At 46.6% G+C, this 13,306-nt stretch overlaps 1 protein-coding gene across 2 annotated transcripts in view; it reads left to right on the top strand.

Moving 5' to 3' along the window:
• Window positions 1-3,982: 3,982 nt before the first annotated feature.
• RB1CC1 (RB1 inducible coiled-coil 1) overlaps window positions 3,983-13,306 on the top strand; it is a 58,765-nt gene continuing 49,441 nt past the window's right edge. For both annotated transcript variants that reach the window (XM_068525340.1, XM_068525339.1), the window contains exon 1: window positions 3,983-4,313. The gene's annotated coding sequence lies outside the window, so the exon portion shown is untranslated. The remainder of the gene's footprint in view (window positions 4,314-13,306) is intronic.

Below are 13,306 nucleotides of genomic sequence, written 5' to 3'. Positions count from 1 at the left end.
TAAAACATTTGCCATGTACACTAAATTTGGCACTTACCAAGGGGTCCCACAGAATGACTGAATGAGATGGTTGGATGGAGTCAAGAGCCCACCACTCCCTTCAGTAGAAGGGACAGAAGAGTGGCTGGAGCGGGTACCAACAGTAGGCATGGATAGGTTTGCAGATTACTTGGCAGAAGAGTGGAGTTCTTTCTCACAGCTTCCATTTCCTCGTGATGTAGGAGGTGAGATTACTGACCAAGAGAGAGGAATTGCAAAGGGGTGGGGATTAGGGATTTAAGAGCAGTGCAGTTTGATGGAGAGCAGAGTTGACTACTAGGGAAACAAACAGAGCACAGACGGCTGAGGCAGGAATGGACACCAGGTTTCCAGACACCCAGTTCAGTGCTCCCTTTAATAAACCCTATGAAAAAGGATGCCTACTGGGAAGTGTTTTACATGCATGGGCAGCAGGTAGGGTTCACTAAGACAAATGGATGATTTGAGGAAGCAGTAGTTTCTGCTTTTTTTTTTTTTTTAATAGATCTAAGACAACCCAGTTCTACTTTTTGACATTTTAAGCTCTCTGTCAAAATAATGAAAGACAGGAACTCGATGCGAAAAAATGACTGTTTTGTCTCAATCTATTGGTTTAAATCTGCTGGAAAATGAAGGATGCTGTATTTTCTTGTGGGTGTTGCATTAGAAACAATGTTGCTCACCAAGCTCACTAGCTTTGAAGATCCCCACTTGTAAATTAACTATCATCATCATCATTAATAACATGTGAGTACCAGCAGAGCCGCTGACTGGGGCAGCTTTAAGGTCTGTAAATAGCACTGGACAGATTAACTTAATAATCACATGCCAGAAGCCTCCAAGTATTGTACGTGACCATATCTTACACACCAAATAGCTATGGTCTTCAAAACAAAGTCCGAGACTTTTTAAAGGGGCTAACTTTTAAAAATGGAAAATTATGATTCATACTTTAAGTCATGTCAGTCGTGGTTACTGCTGTTTGAATATAATCTAAAAAATCAGGCTAATGACACGAAATTGTTTGCGAAATATCTGACACAAATGGAGAATGAAATCCCCAATCAGGCAGAGTTAACAAAATTAAGCTGTGTACTGTGATCTTCCCAATATCCTGATGTATTTGTGGTTAAAAGATTAATGTCATAAACTTGTCACTACAAGGATTTTTGAATGATCCCCTGTCCGAGTTTTTGAGATACTTGAGGGCAGAAATTTTCCACAGTACCTTACCTACTCAACCTTCAACTTGAATATCTGCATAGTTTATTACATTCAATATTTTATTAATTGCTAAGTGCCCAGCTCTCTATAAAGTTCTAGGAACTTAAAAATGAGTAATTCATAGTTCCTCGTCTTAAGGGTTTCAGATTTAGATGGGGAGACAACAATTTACAGTTGTGGGATACGACACAGAGGTGGTGGAAGGGGGAGTGATCACTATATTGTCTAGAAGCTGGCAGCTGGCTGAGGTCCAAGCTCTGTTTTAAAGGATGACTTTGAAAGATGAACAAGAGTGGAAGAACATCCCTGGATGATGAAACTCATACCAGGCATGTGTAAATGTGACAAGTGCCAGGAGATGCCCTAGAGGTGGGTTGGGACCTAAGAGATTCTTATGCTAAGAAGCTTAAATTGTATCTAAAACGCCAAACAAAATCAGTGAAGGTTGTAGGCGGTAAGAGACAGGATGAGATTGGTCTTAGATTGAGTAAATAACGAAAGATGAGTTGGGTGGTGAGCTGAGGTATCAACTAAAAACAACTGTAGGGCACTGTCACCAAATGAAGAGAACCACTGTCTTTTGCCCTCATGGGAAATCTATCAAAGGGCCTAAAATGTTTATCAAATTAACGAAGTAATGTGATGAGGACAAGATCCAGTCTCTTATCTCTGCACCCATAGCACCTTATATTTTCATCATTTGCATCCGTATTATAATTACTTGAGAATTTGGAAGAGGTCCAAGTAAAAGAACAGATTTAAGAGCCAAGAGGGAGACACTACAAAGGGAAGGGGGAGAAAAAAAGATTTAAAAATGTAAAAGGGCAAACGGTTTAGAAAGTTCATTGTCCATTTAATACAATAATTTGGGGGTCCTTATTAATCCGCAATTTCAGCAAGAAAAGTACAGTTGGCAAAAATGAGACTGTGGATCGAGGACTTCCTATCAGGAAGCTTGGTTGAGAAGGAATGCTGCATGAGGATTGTTTGTTCTTGTTTTCATTTATTAAGGGAGAGGGCAGAGGGTTTTCAATATCCTTGGTTTGAAGGAAAATGTGACTTACTGAGAACTATTATGGACACACGCAGCATCAGGAAACTGTAACAGTGTTTTCTCTAGACAGCTAGATATATGTCAAAAAACTAATGATACATTTTCACTTATCACTAGGAAAGGACATGAGGCATATGAACTCTTACTATTTACACTCTGGAGAAGAGGAAGATGAGGATTGAATTAGGTGTTGTTTTGTTTTTTTCCCCCAAATAAAGAAGTCAGGCAAGTAACATTTAAAACATTTTATTTAATAGATTATCATTGGCATATTCCAGTCATGATTTTACATTCTAAGGTGTATTTAATTTGTACTGATGAACGTCATTGATAACTAAAAGGAAGGTCAAGTACCAATATATTCTTTAGAGGCCTAATCCTGTGCTCCGCTTGCTAATTTTCTGGCTGAATCCCTTCTGACCACTTACTTTCTTTATGCTGGTTACGATGCTGTGCCTGATAAAATCAGCTCCTTTCTTCATCTCGCCAGTTCACACCTTCCCCCAAGGCATAACAACGGTTTAGCCTCTTAATTTTCAGTTCCCTGCAGTAGTACCTTGTTGGGGTGGTGTAATAAAACTCCATCTTTTTTTTAAAAAAAAAGTAAAAATGACTCGCCAAAGACAAGACCTCTCCAGGATCGGCAGGAGTGTAAACCTAAGAATCAAGTGGTAACACGTGTTGGCCCGTCTCAGCCAAAACTTTCAGATACCGGATCAGCGCGATGGAAACTGAAAATCCGTAATGCTTACCAGCTGTTCGACGTTTTCTTTCAGTTCCCACCATTACAAACGAAGGAGCGCAGGTTTCGCTTGCCGTAGCGTGTGTTCTGCTTGGGCGCCCTCGAAAAGGTTGCTGACACGCCTCTTTTCGCAATCGGAACTCAAAAGCCCTCTAGTGACTCAGCGGTAGCACCTCCAAGCTGTTGCTCATACCAGATATTCCTGGACCTAACAGGAAGCCTAGAAGTCTTACGTATTACTCTACCTGCAACTCCAGCTCCTCAGACTTGAACACTTGCGCGCTGCGGCTCCCAGACACTGACCGTGACTCACCGTCTTCCCAGCATCAGGACCCCCGACACTGCTTTCCTTAGGGGGCTCGTGCTAACCCACTAGAGAGCTCAGGCTCGAGCTGAAAAATGGGGTGGTCGCGGCGCTTTCGACCTCCTCCCCACTGACCCAGCCTTAACTGCCTTCTTTCCCTTCCCTGATCTGAGCCTGTGCCGCCAGCGCCTGCAGGCTTGCCAGGCCCCTGGCCGGCGGCCTGCAGGCCCGGCGGGGGGACACGCAGCCCCCCGCCCCGGCGCCCCGTCCCCTCACGGGCGCTGGGCCGGTGGCGGGCGCCCAGGGGCCGCGACAGGCCGAGGGGGCCGAGCTCTTCCGCCCGGGCTAACCCAGGATTCGGTGGGTCGGCGAGCGCAGGCCCACTCGCTGGAGCGGAGAAGGTCAGGCTCACCTTGGGGCAGTCGCGCCCGGACAGCGGCCGGCACCGCCCCGGGCCGCCCAGCGGAGTCTCCCGGGTCACGCGAGGACGCCAGGGCCCCGAGCTGGGCAGCACCAGCACACGCAACAGCACCAGGCGGAGCCGGGGCCGACCCTTCCCGGCGGCCCGCCGACTTCCGGACCTGCGCGGAGCCGCCCTGCGCCCGCCGCGCCGCCCCTCCCCCGCCCGCTTCCCGGCGTGCCCCGCGCAGGAAGGGCCGGAGTCGACAATAACAAACCCGCGGCGGCTGTGTCCGCGGTCCTGCTGAGCCCGGCGCTGCTTCGGCTCCCCGTCGCCCGGCCCCTCGGCTCTGACCGGCCGCGGCCCGCCCTCCCCCGGCCCCCGACCCAGAGCCGAGGGGCCTGCCCGTCCCCGCCGCCCGGAGGCGGCGGCCCCGGCCGCGGCGGTTGTGTCGGTTGGCGGCGCCGATGGACGGTTGGTAGCAGCCGCCGAGGACGAGGCGGCGGCGGAAGATGGTGCCGGGAGCCGCGGGCCCTGCTGCTGCCGCCGGAGGAGGAGGAGGCTCTGCCCGGTGAGTGCGGCGTCCTGCCCTTCGGGCGCGGCCCAGGGAGCGGGTGCCCGGGCGGGGGAGGCGGGGGCGGGGGGCTCCGCGGAGGCCTGTGCAGCTCCGGCCTCCCGGTGCCTCCCGCCGGCGTCGGGAGCGCCGGGGCCCAGGGACGCACCCTCGCCGCCGCCGCCGGGCTGGGCCCCGAGGTGTCAGGCTCGGAGGCCGGACGGGGCGAGGGTCCCAGACGCGGCTCCGTCCCGCCGCGGAGCGCGAGGCTCCCCCGAGGGCACCATGCGGATAAAGTTACTCCCGGGAATGACTCAGCCTCCGGCGCCCCGCGGGCGGGCGCGGAACGGGGCGCGGGTGCGGGTTTCACAGCTTCCGCGGCCGGAGCCGGACGGCCCTCGTGGGGGGTCATCGCCGCCGTGCCTCCCACCGCCTGCCGCGTGCGCTGCGTTCGTTGTAGATGGTTTCGTGCCCGCGTCCCCTCCGTCTGAAGTGTAGTCGCCCCGCGGGGCCCTGGGCCGGCGCAGGTGCCCGCTGTTGATAAAGAGGCGCGTTGCTGCGAGACGCGGAGCCGGAGAGGAGCGTCCGCCAGGCAGGGAGCAATGATTTGGGCCGCAGGAGCAGGGCCTAATCGCCGTTTTGTATAGTTTCTAGGTTTTCGTGTGTGGGTGGTGCTTGTGTGCTTTCTCCCGAGGGTGGGAAGGTGAGCCGCTTAGGAGCCGGGTACTCAGTTTAAGCAGACAGCCTGTTTGGTGAAGCATCTCGCTGTTTTATGTCCGTATTTGATGTAAGCAGCGCCCTTCCGACCCTGACGTTACTATGAGGAGCAGCCAGGGACCCCTGAGGAAGGTGGCTGACTTGATCCGGAAGGAGACTCTTGCTGGCGACGTGAAGACCTCTTTTTCCTTTATGTTTTTAATGTTGCCACAACAGAATATGGTCTGGATGAACACATTTTCTCAGCAACATTTTCGTGTTTAATATTGTGTTTGAAACCTAGAGGTTTAGAAAAGAGATGCTTTCTGTTGATAAATGTTTGTGTTGGCAAATGCCTGTCGATGGACATCGGACATGGAGTCAGACCACGGTTTTAAAAAGTAATTTTATTTCGTCTGTTTGGAACCTTTTATGTTAGTCACAGTTAGGATTAGTTTGGGGCCTGATTCTCATATGGTGATGTTGGATGACAGGGAAGGCGAGGAGGCGAAACTCTTGTCTCTGAGGACAGTGTCTTTTGGCCCTTGCCGACAAGCACAGGGTCGGAACACATGGCAGATTTGACTCCTAGCAAATGAAGTTCACTAAGTCAGGAGGGCAGAGGGCCCAAGACCTTTGTTTTTGAAAAGCCACACTTCTGAACTTAAAATTTTTATTATGTAAGCTTGAGGAGCTTTTATTTAGCCTCTGATTTTGAGACTGTCTTTAATTCTCATGCATTCAAGCAAATGTTTGAACACCTGCCCTATGCTTTACTTTGCAGCTGTATCTAACCCTTCAAAAAAAGTAGTGGGTAGTGAAATTTTCTCATTCAGGTAATGCTGTCTGTAACCCCAGTTAAGCTTTCTGTGTTCAGAAAATACTGGCTCAGACAACTCAGGTAAAAATCTAGCAACCCCTTTCCACGCACACTCATTTAGATGGTTATTCTTTTCTTACCAAGGCAGACCGTTGAACCAGTTACTGCAAGGAATACGGGAATGTGTTCGATATTGTTTTTGCCTTTTATAAAGAAAGAAAATTGAAGTCCTGTACACAGTTAATCACTGTTTAAGCATTAATTGGAAATCTGAAGGAAAGACCCGAGAGAAGTGAGGAAGCTGACTGTGAGACTGTCTGGGGAAAGAAGGAATTGTAACTGCAAGGGCTCTGAGGACCTGGGCGTGTACGGGGAAAGGGGGGAAAGGTTGCTGAGGTGGGCGGGACGAGTGAGGGGAGGCTAGTAGGAGCCTGTGGTGACAGCAGAGGCTCTACAGATACTCAGGTTTCAGGGCTCTGAGTAAGGAGAGTAGCGTACTCTGAGCCCCACGTGCAAAGGCACAGAGGTTTGTTCAGTAAACCTGGCAGAGCTGGGAAGCAGCTTGGGCTGAGAGTCATTCCTTTGCTCGTGAAATGTTAAACCCCAGCAGGGCCCAGTTAGCTCCAGCAACACGAGCAGTGGACAAAAGGAACTTTATATGTAAGCTTTGTATACAAGGTTGTAGGAAATGGTGAAACACCGGAAGTTTTCAGGAAGATAAATTGCAAACGCAGACTGCTCTGAGATGCTGAAGCAGACACAGTGCAGGCGGAGCAGACTGTGGAGTGCTGGGTTGAAGATTCCGCACTTGCCGTCTCTACGTAGTGATGAAAAGGATGCACGTTCTCATTATTACATGACTCTGATTCTTCCATATTGGGGACCTAGTAAGGCTAATTTGTCTGTAGCCTGGACCCCTTGTGCAGGGCCCTGGGAGGGGGGCCTTTCTTCCATGGCTCGGTGAAGTTGCTGTTCGGTTAAATCTCTCTGCAGGTACGGTGCTGGAGCGCTGCAAGGGTCCCCTCCTGCGTCGGTTAGTGTCTGCTTTTCACAGCCGTCCAGTGGGGACCCAGAGGGTTGCGCAGTGTCTCCCCGCAACCGCCCCCCTCTCCCGATTTTGCTCTCTCTCGAATTCTCATATTTTATTGGCTTGTAATTACGCTAAGAGACGAAATAATGGTGACTCCCCCTCCTTTGGTTGCTGGGTCAGGACTATTTGCATCATGTTTTCCTTCATGTGCCGCACATAACTGGTTAGTAACCAGCAGAATATCGAAATGTTAGTCGCATCGGTACAGTACCTGTTCATATTTCCATGGCTGTTTTAGCCATTATACTGCAAATTCCAGATGGGCACATCCTTTTCTGATATTGCTGTATATTTACATATAGTCTTGGTTTAATAGAATGAAACTAATTCAACATTTGCTGTAAAAGATAGTTTTGGTTCCATTTCTTTACTCTGAGTATCTATTATAAAATGAAGCATAGAACTAGAAAAGTTTGCTGTAGATACTGTTGTATGAGACTTCAGAGTTTAAAAAAGAAACAATTCGTTTTTAAAGAAGGTGTCATAAGTCGATCTTGATGTTTCAGAATTGTACCACGCACAGCCCTGGATTTAGCGTCGTCACGATGACACTAATACAGAAAAAACGGTTGTGGCTTCCATGGTGGGTATTTGGAGGCCGGAGAGCTATTTTGTAGCAGACTGACTTAAATTCATTTTAATGGTTATTCTGAGAATCTATCAAATGACACATGAAAATTTTTTAAATGTATTAAGGATGAAATCGAATGATACTGTCTATTGGGACTAATTTTTTAGACTGTGTATTTACTAATATTTCCAATTCCAAATTATCTTTAAGTCATGTGTTTTACGCAGTTTTTTTGAGTGTCAGGACACCACGGTGTGTAATACATTTATATGTACTGATATGGAAAGATTCCCATGATATTGTATTATTCAACTCAAACAAATTGCACGTATGCGTGATGTTATCTCAGTTTTGAGAAACCAGACTGTCCACACAGAGGCATGTACTTCGTGTACACGTAGGAAAAACCCGAAGGACCTCCTCCACGCTGCTGAGAGTATGCCTCTTGCCTCCGTTCCTGTCTGTCGTGCTGCCCTTCGATCAGGTGGCCTGTCTAGTTGCAGGCAAGGCATTCATTTAGGACGCCCTGGACCTTTATGGAAAGGTTCTCTCTCGGGGAGTGTAAGGAAGATGGCTGACCTACTCTTCTTTCCTTCTTTTTCTCTATTTCTTTTCTTCTTGGCAGAGAAAGAGGAGGATCAGATGGGAATAAATCTGATCTGGAGAGGTTGAAGCCCAGTTTGCAGTCCCTGGGTAACCCGGACAACTCCATTTGTGGTGAACGTTACTAGTTTCATTGATGTAGCGCCCGTGGCCCTCGCTGAGGTCCACCTCTGAATTACAATTTGCAGAACTGCAGATCAGAAGTTTCCCTAATCCTTGTTCTTTATGAAGCTTTTTGGCCCACTTTGTCCAGCGTCATCCATATTTCCTGTGTTCCTTGAAAGCAACTTGCGGGTCTGTGTACTCCCAGCACCTGGCATAGTGTCTGGCTTATGTCGGGTGTTCAGTAAAAGTAGGGTGAATAATGACTGGCTGTGTTCAGTTTGGGAGGGCAGAGTTTTTGTCTGGGGCTTTCCCCTTGGTCTCCCCAAGTAGGGAAGCTGATTCTGAGTTTTGAATGGATTAGACTGGTTGACAGTAAGCTGGAGTGACTGACCTGATCATTGTGGTGGTAAAATCTCTCAAAGAGGAAATTACAAATTAATCTCCAATGATAAATGATAGACACTTTTTTGTGAGTATGAGAGATGCTTTCTTTTTTTATGGGCTTGAAAGTACAATTGTAACACCTGTATGTCTGGGAATAAATGCAGCGGAATCAGTATTTTTAAAAATACGTCTCTCCTTTCCCCTTCATTTATAGCTGACTTTATCCCAGGAGGATCCAGAAGAAACAGATGCCCTTTCATGATGGGAGATTATCCCCCCCCGCCCCCGAATAAGATAATTCACACCACTTGATAGTTAGTGAAGAGCTCTGTAAGTTCAAGGCAGGGAAGGGAAGACTGTGGGCCACCTGTGACTAGGGAAGACTTCCCAGAAGGGCTTTTTTGTTTTAAAAAATTATTTATTTATTTTATTTATTTTTGGCTGCCTCAGGTCTTAGTTGCAGTGCACGGGCTTCTCTCTAGTTGCGGCCTGCAGGTTTTCTCTCTCTGGTTGTGGTGCGTGGGCTCTGTAGTTTGTGGCACGCGGGCTCAGTAGTTGTGACACAGTGGGCTTAGTTGCCCCGCGGCATGTGGGATCTTTGTTACCAGGGATCGAACCCGCGTCCTCTGCATTGCAAGGTGGATTTTTTTTTACCACGGGACCACCAGGGAAGTACCCAGAAGGGCTTTTGACCACAGTTGGATGAGTAAAGTTCAGATGAGCCGAAATGGGGCGAGTATTTTATCTGGTAAGACTATGTATAGATAAAGTGAGAGTGTGGGTTTCGTGTAGGAGAGTAGCTGGAGATACTTTTAAGAAAGACAAACTGGGGTTGATAATGAAGTCCTAGAATGTTGAAGATTACTTAAAATTACAATTGGCACCATTTTAGAGGCTTTTATTATATTTCTTACACCATAATCTGAAACGCATTTTTGCTTTCCCTCTCATACACTCTGCAGAAGGTATGATTTCAGTTCATAAACTGATGTGCAGAGGTTCACTGAGAGTGGGAGAGTTGGCACTCAAATACAGGTGCCTCTTGCCATTTTAATGCTAATCTAGCTTTAGGCCAGAGCTGGTGGATTCACACGTTTGACGGGGCAGGCAGAAGACGAAGCTCAGGGAGACTGTCTGTGCACTGAACCGGGTCCTGCACCCAGGTCACAGGTGGCAGGGCACGGTGGCCACTCGTGTGCTAGCTGCTCTGGCAGCAGTGCGGCTCCGGGTGGAGGGGCGAGGCGGCTTTGCCCGCAGTGGTTGTAAGTGGAGGGCGTGTTCAGGAAGGGCTGGAGCAGGATGAGGAGAGCTTCCAGGCTCTAAAAGAAGGATTATGTCGTTGGAAAATGAGGGGTTGGATTATAAAGGGAAAAAGGGATAGGATTTAGACAGAAGTAACTGAAGTCTTGGGTGGCAGAACCATCGTTTTGTTCACAAAAGCACTTAGGGAATAGCTTTAAAGGAAAAGCACTGAGTTGAGATGTAGATGTGCTGAGTTTGAGGAACAGTGTGGTCTCTGACTGGAGACAGCAGCGGCCGGGCGCTGGTCCTGAGCTGAGGACAGAGGTCTGGGAGAGTTCATTGTCTTGCGCTCGGTTTGCATAACCCTCCTGTATATGTGTAGTTTCTTCTCGACATTCTCACAACCTGTGAGTTGGGAAGTCTCCTTCCTTTTTGTATCAGAATAATTCAGGTTAGTTGAGGTCCGTCAGCATCACGCAGTCGGTAGTGGGGACAGGACTTGCATATAGGTCTTCTGACCCGTGATCTCACGTTCTTTTCACAGTTCTCTTCTCCCTCTTATGTGCACACCAAGACAGTGAATGAAACTTGAATGGCCATCTAGGGAAGTGTGCAGAGTAAGCGGGGTGGGTCTCCCTGGGGCCCCGATTGGGGGCCAGCCTGGGACCAGCAGGTGGGGAGGGTTGTCCTGTCTCTTAGCTGGACCAGCTCTTCTAGGGCAGTATCTTCAGGTCCTTTATTTCTTTGGAATGTGTAGAGTGTTGTCTTTTTTTCTTTTTCAAAATGGAAGCAAGTATTTTTAACCCCAGATTATAAATGTGATTTTAAAGACACCAGAGAGCATGAAAGTCCTGCGTCCAGAGATAGCCTTTGTTAAAAAACATTGATGTTAAGTTGTTCCAAACTTTTTTAATGCTTGTGTCTGTGTATATATCCCTCAGTATTAGTTAATAAAGTAAAAATAAAATCCACAAACAGAATCACATGATATATTCTGTAACTTGCTTTCTGTAACGAAATGATAGATATAGCACTAATCGATGGGTCTAGATCTAATGAACATTTTTAAATGTCTGAGTAATGTCACATTATATAGTTGCACTGTAATTTATTTGACCGGCACCTGTGATAGTCATTGTTCTGATGTTTAATTGTTAATAACAGTGTAATGGAAATCATTGAATATATACCTTTGTACACTTGCCTGGGTATCTGCTTCCGATACCTTTCAAGAAGTGGAATTTCTGCTTTGCACATTTTAAATTTTGGTGCATATCGCCAGATTAAATCTCCTTAAAAGTTACACCAATTTATATTCTTGTCAGAACTGTGCCAGTGTGCTCACTGTTACCTTGTCAGCAGTTTTATTCGTTAATCATTAATGGATAGTAATCTGAAGTGTAAAAATGGTATTTAAATAGACTTTGTTTTTCTGCATGCTGTGGATAGCCATTTAGTATAATACTTTGAACAGTTTTTACTTTCTCTCAGTTTGGATTTTTCCTATTGTGTGTCTGTGTGTATGTGTTTAAAGATATGTTTGAATCTCTTCTGTTCCATGTGTTATCTATTAATGGGCCAGAATCCTAGTTTTAATTGCTGTTATAGTATGTCTGATGTGTTTTGATCAATGTTCTTTCCTACAGTGTCTCAATATATGTACAGCAGGCTGGTAAGTTATATTCTCAACCGATAGAAACTAAAGACAGTGTTTATGCAAAGGGCCACATAATTTTAAGAAAATTTTGTGTTAGTGGTTGAGTTACTAATCATTTGATTTTTTTTTTAATCTAATATGGGCTTATTTTCTTTCTTTTTAAAAAAAATTTATTTATTTTTATTTTTGGCTGCATTGCGTCTTCATTGCTGCGCGCAGGCTTTCTCTAGTTGCGGCGAGCGGGGGCTACTCTTCGTTGCAGTGTGCGGGCTTCTCACTGCGGTGGCTTCTCTTGTTGCGGAGCCCAGGCTGTAGGCGTGCGGGCTTCAGTAGTTGTGGCACGTGGGCTCAGTAGTTGTGGCACGTGGGTTCGGTAGTTGTGGCTTGCGGGCTATAACCCGCAGGCTCAGTAGTTGTGCACGGGCTTAGTTGCTCCGCGGCATGTGGGATCTTCCCGGACCAGGGATTGAACCCATGTCCCCTGCATTGGCAGGCGGATTCTTACCCACTGCGCCACCAGGGAAGCCCCTGACCCTTTGGTTTTAATTTAGAATTGCGTTGTGTTAACTTGTGTAATATTGAGTATGATTTCATTTTGTAGAAATTAAGAAAAAGTTTATATAAAAAATGAACATGCCAAATTTTAGAAAATCTTGACTGGTGGAAAGTAATGTTGCATTATGAACTAAGCTTATATTTTATATGAGGCACATAAAGTTAGTTTCTAATTCCTTCAGCAGCAGTTGGCTTCTGTGTTGGTACTTTATAATTAATTGCATGTAAGGAAGGATGTCTGTGACCTCTTTGCTTACAAAATGGAGGCAATGAAATGATAGGAGCAAGGGCACGAAAGGTGAAGCTTATTCCTCCCTGTTCAGGAGGTCAGCGTAAACGGCGTGCAGCTTTATGTAGCGAGCTGTAGAAATGCGATGCTGGAGTGTTAGTCCAAGGAATTTAGATGACTGAGTAGATGTTATCAAGCGTTTTTAGTTTGGGGAGAAGTACAGTGACATTAAAATGAGACCTAAGATTGCGTAATTGGTGATGTCCTCCAAGATGGCTTTGACATGACCGCTGCAGGTAGAAGGAGCTGAGCTAGGCTGTTGGCCCAGGTGTGCAGTAGTAGCGCTGAGTTAGATCGCTTCCTGGGAGTAAAGTGGACAGAGGGGCGCACAGACTTCGGGCTGTTAGGTCTGCGCCAGGGAGTACTTCTTCACATAAGACATGTTAAACCAAACTGATCACCACTGGTAAAACCGAAGAGGTGGGTAGGAGGGGTAGTTATAAAGAGGAGGATATGTTTAAGGTAGAGGTGATTATTACTGTTTTGGTTTTTTATTAAGGAACCTAGGAATATGTTGGCTGCTAAAGAAACTACCAAAAATTAGCTACTTGGATGTGATCTCTCTCAGTTACTATTTGAACTCTGCTTTGTCATTTACTTACGGCTAGTAGTGGAGTTTTTGTTAGTGAGGACCTATTCACTCAACAGATAATCATGAGTACTTTGTGTTATGTCACAAGATATTTCCTGTCCCTGGGCAGCATTTTGGAGTATTTACTGTGGAGTTGGCAGTGTGCTGAATATGCTCTTTTGCGGGGATTATTTTACTTGTTTTCCACAAAAGCGGTATGAGGCAGGTATTGCTAATATCCCTACTTGACAGGTTAGGAAATGGAAATTTAGATGGATGTGCACTGATGAGGACGTTGAGGTTTTTTGTGTTTTTAACTCTGTTTACTTGACAGTGAAGCCATGTGGCTCATGGATTGGCGGGAGAAGATGTAACTCAGTAAAATTTTATAACTTTGATTTAGATTAAACAAGATTGGTCTTTATATA

This window comes from Eschrichtius robustus, chromosome 17, assembly GCF_028021215.1.
Source record: "Eschrichtius robustus isolate mEscRob2 chromosome 17, mEscRob2.pri, whole genome shotgun sequence".
NCBI lineage: Eukaryota > Metazoa > Chordata > Mammalia > Artiodactyla > Eschrichtiidae > Eschrichtius > Eschrichtius robustus.
This window is presented reverse-complemented; position numbering and strand designations above follow the sequence as displayed.